Below are 7190 nucleotides of genomic sequence, written 5' to 3'. Positions count from 1 at the left end.
AAAGTAAGTCCCCAGAATCTGTGAGAAATTTAGTAACCCCCAAGACTGTTTACACAAAACCGGTAGCATACGATCACAGGAATATGCATCCAGGTGTGTTGTGAAGTTCCTTAGCAGCAGATCTTAGCAAATTCCAGTGTAACTCACACACGCACGCACACACGCACGCACACACACACACACACACACGCACACGCACGCATGCACGCACGCACACACGCACACATGACAAAAGTTCAGCGGAAGTTCACTTCTACTCACCTGTCATACAATGAGTCTTTCATGTCTGCCAGGCAGCAGCCTGTGATCTGCACAGGGTGGGGTGCAAGGCAAGAGTAATCATCACTTCACACTGGATCCGCAGATCATGAGCTCCATCTTCAGCTCTGAGAGCATCTTTTCCAGCCTGGCTTAACGCATAACCTCAGACTCGTCAGCTGTGTGGAATTCTAGCCAAGTGCTTAGTTCCTCTGTGCAGTGCGAGATGCCATGAAAATGTATTAAGGCACAAACAGGGTTTATGGCATGTATGTTCTATGTTGAGACAACGTGGAAGTTAACACCAAACAGGAATTGAATTCTTTAGTCACATCTGCATATTAAAAGCAAGTAATAAAAAGTAGCATTGTTGATTTTGCTAGTGTTATTTACCCAATAAGAAGCTTTTATAATTTTTAGCAACTCCATGCTACAAATCAAAGGGAAATAGAGACCAGACAGGCTTCAGTCCTGCTGCCTGTCTCTGCTGCTTCCAAGTCTGTATGTTTAGCTCCACTAGATGGCAGTGTGTCATAAGACTAACCCTAGTGCTGGCTCAAGAAAATTTTCAACAAGTAGCCATTACCTAGACCAGAACTAAACTAAATATAGGTCACACAACGTCCCACATGAATGAAGCTTCTAATAGGGCTGTGTTTGTTTACGCAGGCCGAGTATAGTTCAAAGTTATGTGTTCAGTTTTGAGATTAAATTAAAAAACCACAATCACGTACACCAACACATCATGTGTAGATCTATTATTTCCTGCTTTTCACCAGGTTTGTTAAATACTGTTAAATACAGTGAAAAAAAAAGTGTTTCATATTTTCCTGATATCTTTTCTTTTTTTTGCATGTTTGTCACACTTAAATGTTTCAGATCATCAAACAAATTTAAATATTAGACAAAGATAATACAAGTAAACACAAAATGCGGTTTTTATTATTAAGGGGATAAAAAATCGAAACCTACCTAGCCCTGTGTGAAAAAGTGATTATCAAACCCACCCCCAGTGTTAAAACATAAATTGACTGTGGTTTATCACATCTTTGGAACGCTGAGTTCAATTTCTTTATCCACACCCAGGCCTGATTAATGCCACACCTGTTCTCAATCAAGAAATCACTTAAATAGGATCTGTGTGACAACATGAAGTAGACTAAAAAAGATTTACAATAGCTGGACAGCGTGCTGTGATCCAAAGAAATTCAGGAACAAATGAGATACAAAATAATTGAGATCTATCAGTCTGGAAAAGGTTAGCCACTTCTAAAGCTTTGGGACCCCAGCAAACCACAGTGAGAGCCATTATCCACAAATAGCGAAAACATGGAACAGTGGTGAACCTTCCCAGGAGTGGCCGGCCAACCAAAATGACCCCAAGAGTGCAGCGACGACTCGTCCAAGAGGTCACAAATAACCCCACAACAACAGCCAAAGAACTGCAGGCCTCACTTGCCTCAGTTAAGGTCAGTGTTCATGACGCCACCATGAGAAAGAGGCTGGGCAAAAATGGCCTGCATGGCAGAGTTCCAAGACGAAAACCACTGCTGAGCAAAAAGAACATAAAGGCTTGTCTCAGTTTTGCCAGGAATCATCCCCAGGCCTTGATCCCCAAGACCTTTGGGAAAATACTCTGTAGACTAATGAGACAAAAGTTGAAATTTTTAGAAGGTGTATGTCCCATAACATCTGGCATAAAAGTAACACAGCATTTCAGAAAAGGAACATCATACCAATAGTAAAATATGGTGGTGGTAGTGTGATGGTCTGGTTCAGGACCTGGAAGAATTGCTGTGGTAAATGGAACCATGAATTCTGCTGTCTACCAAAAAATCTTGAAGGAGAATATCCAGCCATCTGTTCATGACCTCAAGCTGATGTGCACTTGGGTTCTGCAGCAGGACAATGATCCAAAACACACCACCAAGTCCACCTCTGAATGGCTTAAGAAACAAAATGAAGACTTTGAAATGGCCTAGTCAAAGTCCTGACCTGAATTTGATTGAGCTGCTGTGGCATGACCTTAAAAAGGCGGTTCATGCTCGAAAAACCCTCCAATGTGGTCGAATTGCAACAATTCTGCAAAGATAAGCGGGTCAAAATTCTTCCACAGCGCTGTATTACCAGTTATCACAAATGCTTGATTGCAGTTGTTGCTGGGTGGCCCAACCAGTTATTAGGTTTAGGGGGCAAACACTTTTTCACACAGGGCCATGTAATAAAAACCTTCATTTAAAAACTGCATTTTGTGTTTACTTATGTTCTTTGTCCAATATTTAAATTAGTTTGATCTGAAACATTTAAGTGTGACAAACATGCAAAAAAGTAAGCTAGCAGGCAGGGGGCAAATACTTTTTCACACTACTGTATGACAGAGGTATTTACAGTCCTAACTCAGTCCTGGATCGCCAGTACTGTTTGGTCATTTCCCTGCGTAAATCTGAATCAGGTATGATTGCGCAGAAAAATCCCCAAACTGCTGGATTCTGTCCACCCAGGACCATAGATTGGCAGCCCTGCCTTATGCCAGCATGACTAACTTTTATATTTTGCTAAAAGTAAATCTCTTATTTGTACAGATGTGATGTTCTTTGGCCAGCATCTCATTTCCGTCAGCAGCACTGAAACTCACTACAGATCATCTTGACGGACATGAGCAGAATTTCATAACTGTCCTTTGATTAGATGCTTTGCAACTGTTGGCTAGAGAAAAGGCACCAATATTCCATAACTATGTGCGACTGTGTTAATAGCCTGTGCTATTACATGGCTAAATAAGATGCATAGAAGAGACAGGTACATAAACCCTTGGCCTGGGCTGAAATCTGCATTAGTGGTGATTTATTTCTGGCATTCGGTGTCTTTTAGACACATGATTGATGAATTTGGTTTTTTGATGTAAATGTTGGAGAAAACAAAAATCTATTTCCAAAATATTGCTAGGGCTTATTTTGACAAACAAAACAATGTAGTAAATGTAAACAAATGTACACAGTGATTACCTTTGAACCATTTTCAGTGTTTTGTTTACACGAATATTACTAGTCAGAATGTCCCACATGTCTACTGATATTTTAGAAAGTTTAAACAAGTTGCTGTGATGTTGGTTTTAAATAATGCAGGAAACCACAACTTCCTGGTCAGATATGACTGAATCTGCAGGTGTCTGCAGCCAGCTCTGGCTAATTATAGAAAATGCCTTCCGATTACATGCTAAGGTGATTGATGAGTAACTCCGTGGTGGTTTTCCCCCAGTAAGTATGTAACCTCGGCTCTGTCAAGGTGCTTCACGCTGGAAATAGCCAACATTGAAAACATTGTCAAAGCACAGTGCAGAGAATGAGTGTTTTCTTCAGTGTGAGCCCAGACCTCACCCCATTAATGCCATTCAACTCCTAATGGAGGTCCTTCACATTTTCTACACCTTATAGCATAAGAGCTTCAAAGGCTATACAAATCACTACCAGTAAGTTCTAAAATCACTCAAACGTATCCCTCCTTTAAGCCTCGAACACATATGAAGTAATGATACAAGTTAAAGAAGTTCTACCAGTGGGTAGCAGAAGTAAGGTCTTTTTGTGGGTCTAAATGTTAAAGGATCTGTTTTTCAATCTTGTTCTGTTTGCTCTTCTCTGGCAAAGAGTGTTGTCTCAGTTTGAGGCAGCATTTGGGGCTTTGTGGGTCTCGGTTCAAGGTTTCAGGACTATTTTCTTGACTAAGCCCGATTTCCAAGATCTCCTGCAAGAGAGGGACAAGCCTACGGATGAAACATACCGATGAACTAAAGTGTTGTGTTCAGTGGTCAGTTAAAACTACAGCCATCATTCACATCTGATAGTTTAGATTTCGTTCAGAAAGCTGTCAGTGCAGCACCTATACAAGACACCGCAGTGTACAAATGCAGAATGATCAAAAATGTAAACATTTGTCTATTAAGTACATTGCATATTAGTAAAGAAGAGCTTTTTTTAAGAGCTTTTTCAGGCGATGCTGGACCCTCTGAGTCAGTTGAATGAATGATGACTTGCACGCTCCCCTTGCGAACTGTCTTCAGCACCGAACCGAGGACCCACACGCTTCGAGACACGAGGCACAGTGTGCATAATCTTTGTCATAAGGGAAAGGATGAGAGGCAATGCAATGCATCTGCTTAGATTAATTCAGACTATGAATGAACACAAATACAAAAATCCATATTTCCAACATGTGCAGATATTTAAATGTGTGTGTGTGGGGGGGGGGATGGGAGATTGAGGATTATGAGCACTTGGAGGGGGGCAGGATCGAGGATTATAAGCAGTTCGAAAATGCAATCTATTGTGGATTACAAGTGAATTCGTGCCACCATCAGGCATATTTTGATAGTTACTCCTACAGTCAGAGTTGTTGAGCTACAAGGCCCACAGCTGGAGTCACAACCACTCATTTCCCGAGACAGGTTTGAATTTCTGCTCTTGTGGTTCTGTTTTGGGCTGCAGACCACTGCTAAAAGGCAGTAGCTCCCCTTCCCCTGGCCTTGGTGAAGGGTATCCGACTAGAAGCAGCCCCAGCGCAGGTGCTGCTACATGGCAATAAGTTCCCAGCAAGACAAAATTCACCGATTTTGTCTTGACAGCGGGGAGTTGTCTGGCGGTACAGTTGTCTGGCGACATCTTCCCTGGGGGAGTAAATTTTAAAATGCAAGGTGTGTCGGCAGTCTTGACAGTTGCTCCAAGTAGCAGCATTGTAGCAGGCCAAGAAATCTCCCTGCCCGAAACAAATTGCCCCTTGTGTGATATGTCACAAGTCTTGGCTGTTCAGAACAGGGGTGACACTACCTGTCGAGAACTTCCCTCTGATATAAACTCTGCCGGTCATGATGTCCCGCCGGCTGGTGCCGCTGTTCAGGTTCAGGCAGCAGTACGGTTGTCTGGTTGTCAGCAACACCCGTTTTGACGTGTTTTGATGGGCATGACGTCTCGCGTTTCTCTTCAGGTGTGTTGGACAGTGGCTTAATTAATTAATAAATTAATTAATAAATAAATTAATTAATTATTTTATTATTAAAGTTGTAGCTAACATGCCAGGGGAGATGTTTTTAGCCCCGTAAACACTGGGGGGATGTGCTACATTTTCGCTTTATTGGCTGAGAGTAAATCAACATTGCCTCTCTGATATGATTTCTGCTCCTTCTTGCCATCCTTGCAACTTATGGCTGCTTCAGTAACATTTATTAAATAGACTTGCGCACGCCTGACATAATGTTAGGGGTAAACCCTCACTTTCCTTGGTGGGTCCGGTGATTTCTTCCAACGCATCCGTGCACACACAGTGCACACATATCTCACACTGATCTTACTGTGCAATACATGCTGCATTTGTTTGCCAAACTTTCCCCACTCCACACCAGCATCAGATGGGACAGGAGTCTTCATCATGCAGGAGTCAGCTGTCTGCAATGCTGACTACGTTCCGGAGGGTTTGGTTCAGGCTCCCTTCAGTTCTGCAGTGTATTCAGGAAGCAGTGGCCCAAACTGACAGAGCTCTGGGATTGTTTCTGCCCGTATACATTTGATCAGCCTAATTCAAACCATCATCAGCGGTGATGCCAATACTTGTTGGCATACATTGATGTTGTTTATCCACATCAAATTTGTTTCGAGAATAGAGATTCAGGAATACAGATCAGTTCCAAAGCTTGTCAAGTAACCAACCCTACGCTGTGCCTAATTAAATATATGTTGTGCAAGTGTTTTTTTTTCCAAATAGCAGTATTAGAAAATGCTTTATAAAATGTATGTCTGCTAAATATTATATATAATTTATTTACTTTTTTTTCTGATTTGGAAAAGAAGAACATGGATGAGCAGACTGTAAAATGAACCTGTTAATTGTCTTGATTATGATTTACGGCATTTATCTGATGCTTTTATCCAAAGCAACTTACAATTCTGACTGAGTACAACTTAAGCAATTGAGGGTTAAGGGTCTTGCTCCGGGGCCCAACAGTGGCAACTTGGCAGTGGTGGGGCTTGATTAGCTCATTCTAAACAAATTTTTTTACTCCATTCTTCTGGTGTATTCTTACACCATGTGTTTTGTCTTGTCTTCTTTTCTAAATCTACACTTCAGCTTCATCGGTAACCTTTTGCAAAGCACGGTCCACATAGCCCTTACTCTTCCGGCCTGTAACGTGTTAATCTTTGTCCTTTAGTTGCGAATCTGCTTTTATTGCAGGGCAGATAACGCTCTGTGTTGGATTTACCGCAGGGATGCACGGTCACCCTGTGCGCAGCCGCCAGGTCCTTCACAGCTTCATGAATCAATTTGGCCCGCCGTGATTGTCCCTCCGAGTTATAGAGTAGCCTGACATGCCCAATCACGAGCCATGACTCCCCGAGTAACTATAAAGACCCGCACGGAATTCGACTCTGCGCTCCAGTAGCGGGATTTCAAGTATGGAAGCATTAGAAGTGACCTTGGACAGAGGGGAGAAGCTTGTTGGCCAATAATAATAATAAAAACAAACCTCTGTTGATTTTAGGATCATTAAGTCATGAAGTGGGTTATTTATGCTTCTAAGTGTTAATTAGTTTGCTCATATGCTGATACTCTGCGTAGTGAAAAAGAGAGGGTGAGTGTTCTGTAACCGGACTCTGTAACCGGACTCTGTAACCGGACTCAGGACCCACAATGGGATTGTATGTCTCATTTGGAAATGCCGCTTTTTTCACTAAGGTAAATGCAATTTTGAGTTCTCTTCTAACTTTGATGCATGTAGATCGATCGCCCCACACAGATATTTGATATGTCTGTATTAAATTATCAAGCATGCTGTGACCTGATATCTGAGATCAGGGGTTTTTTCCTGATGTTTTTATTGTTTCTATGTTTTTTTTATCCTGATTTTAGGACACCAAGGGACACTTAGGTGAACAAGCCGAGCAGCC

Source organism: Electrophorus electricus, chromosome 3, assembly GCF_041902795.1.
Source record: "Electrophorus electricus isolate QZ-2024a chromosome 3, ASM4190279v1, whole genome shotgun sequence".
Lineage (NCBI taxonomy): Eukaryota > Metazoa > Chordata > Actinopteri > Gymnotiformes > Gymnotidae > Electrophorus > Electrophorus electricus.
Note: the sequence above shows the minus strand (reverse complement) of the source record.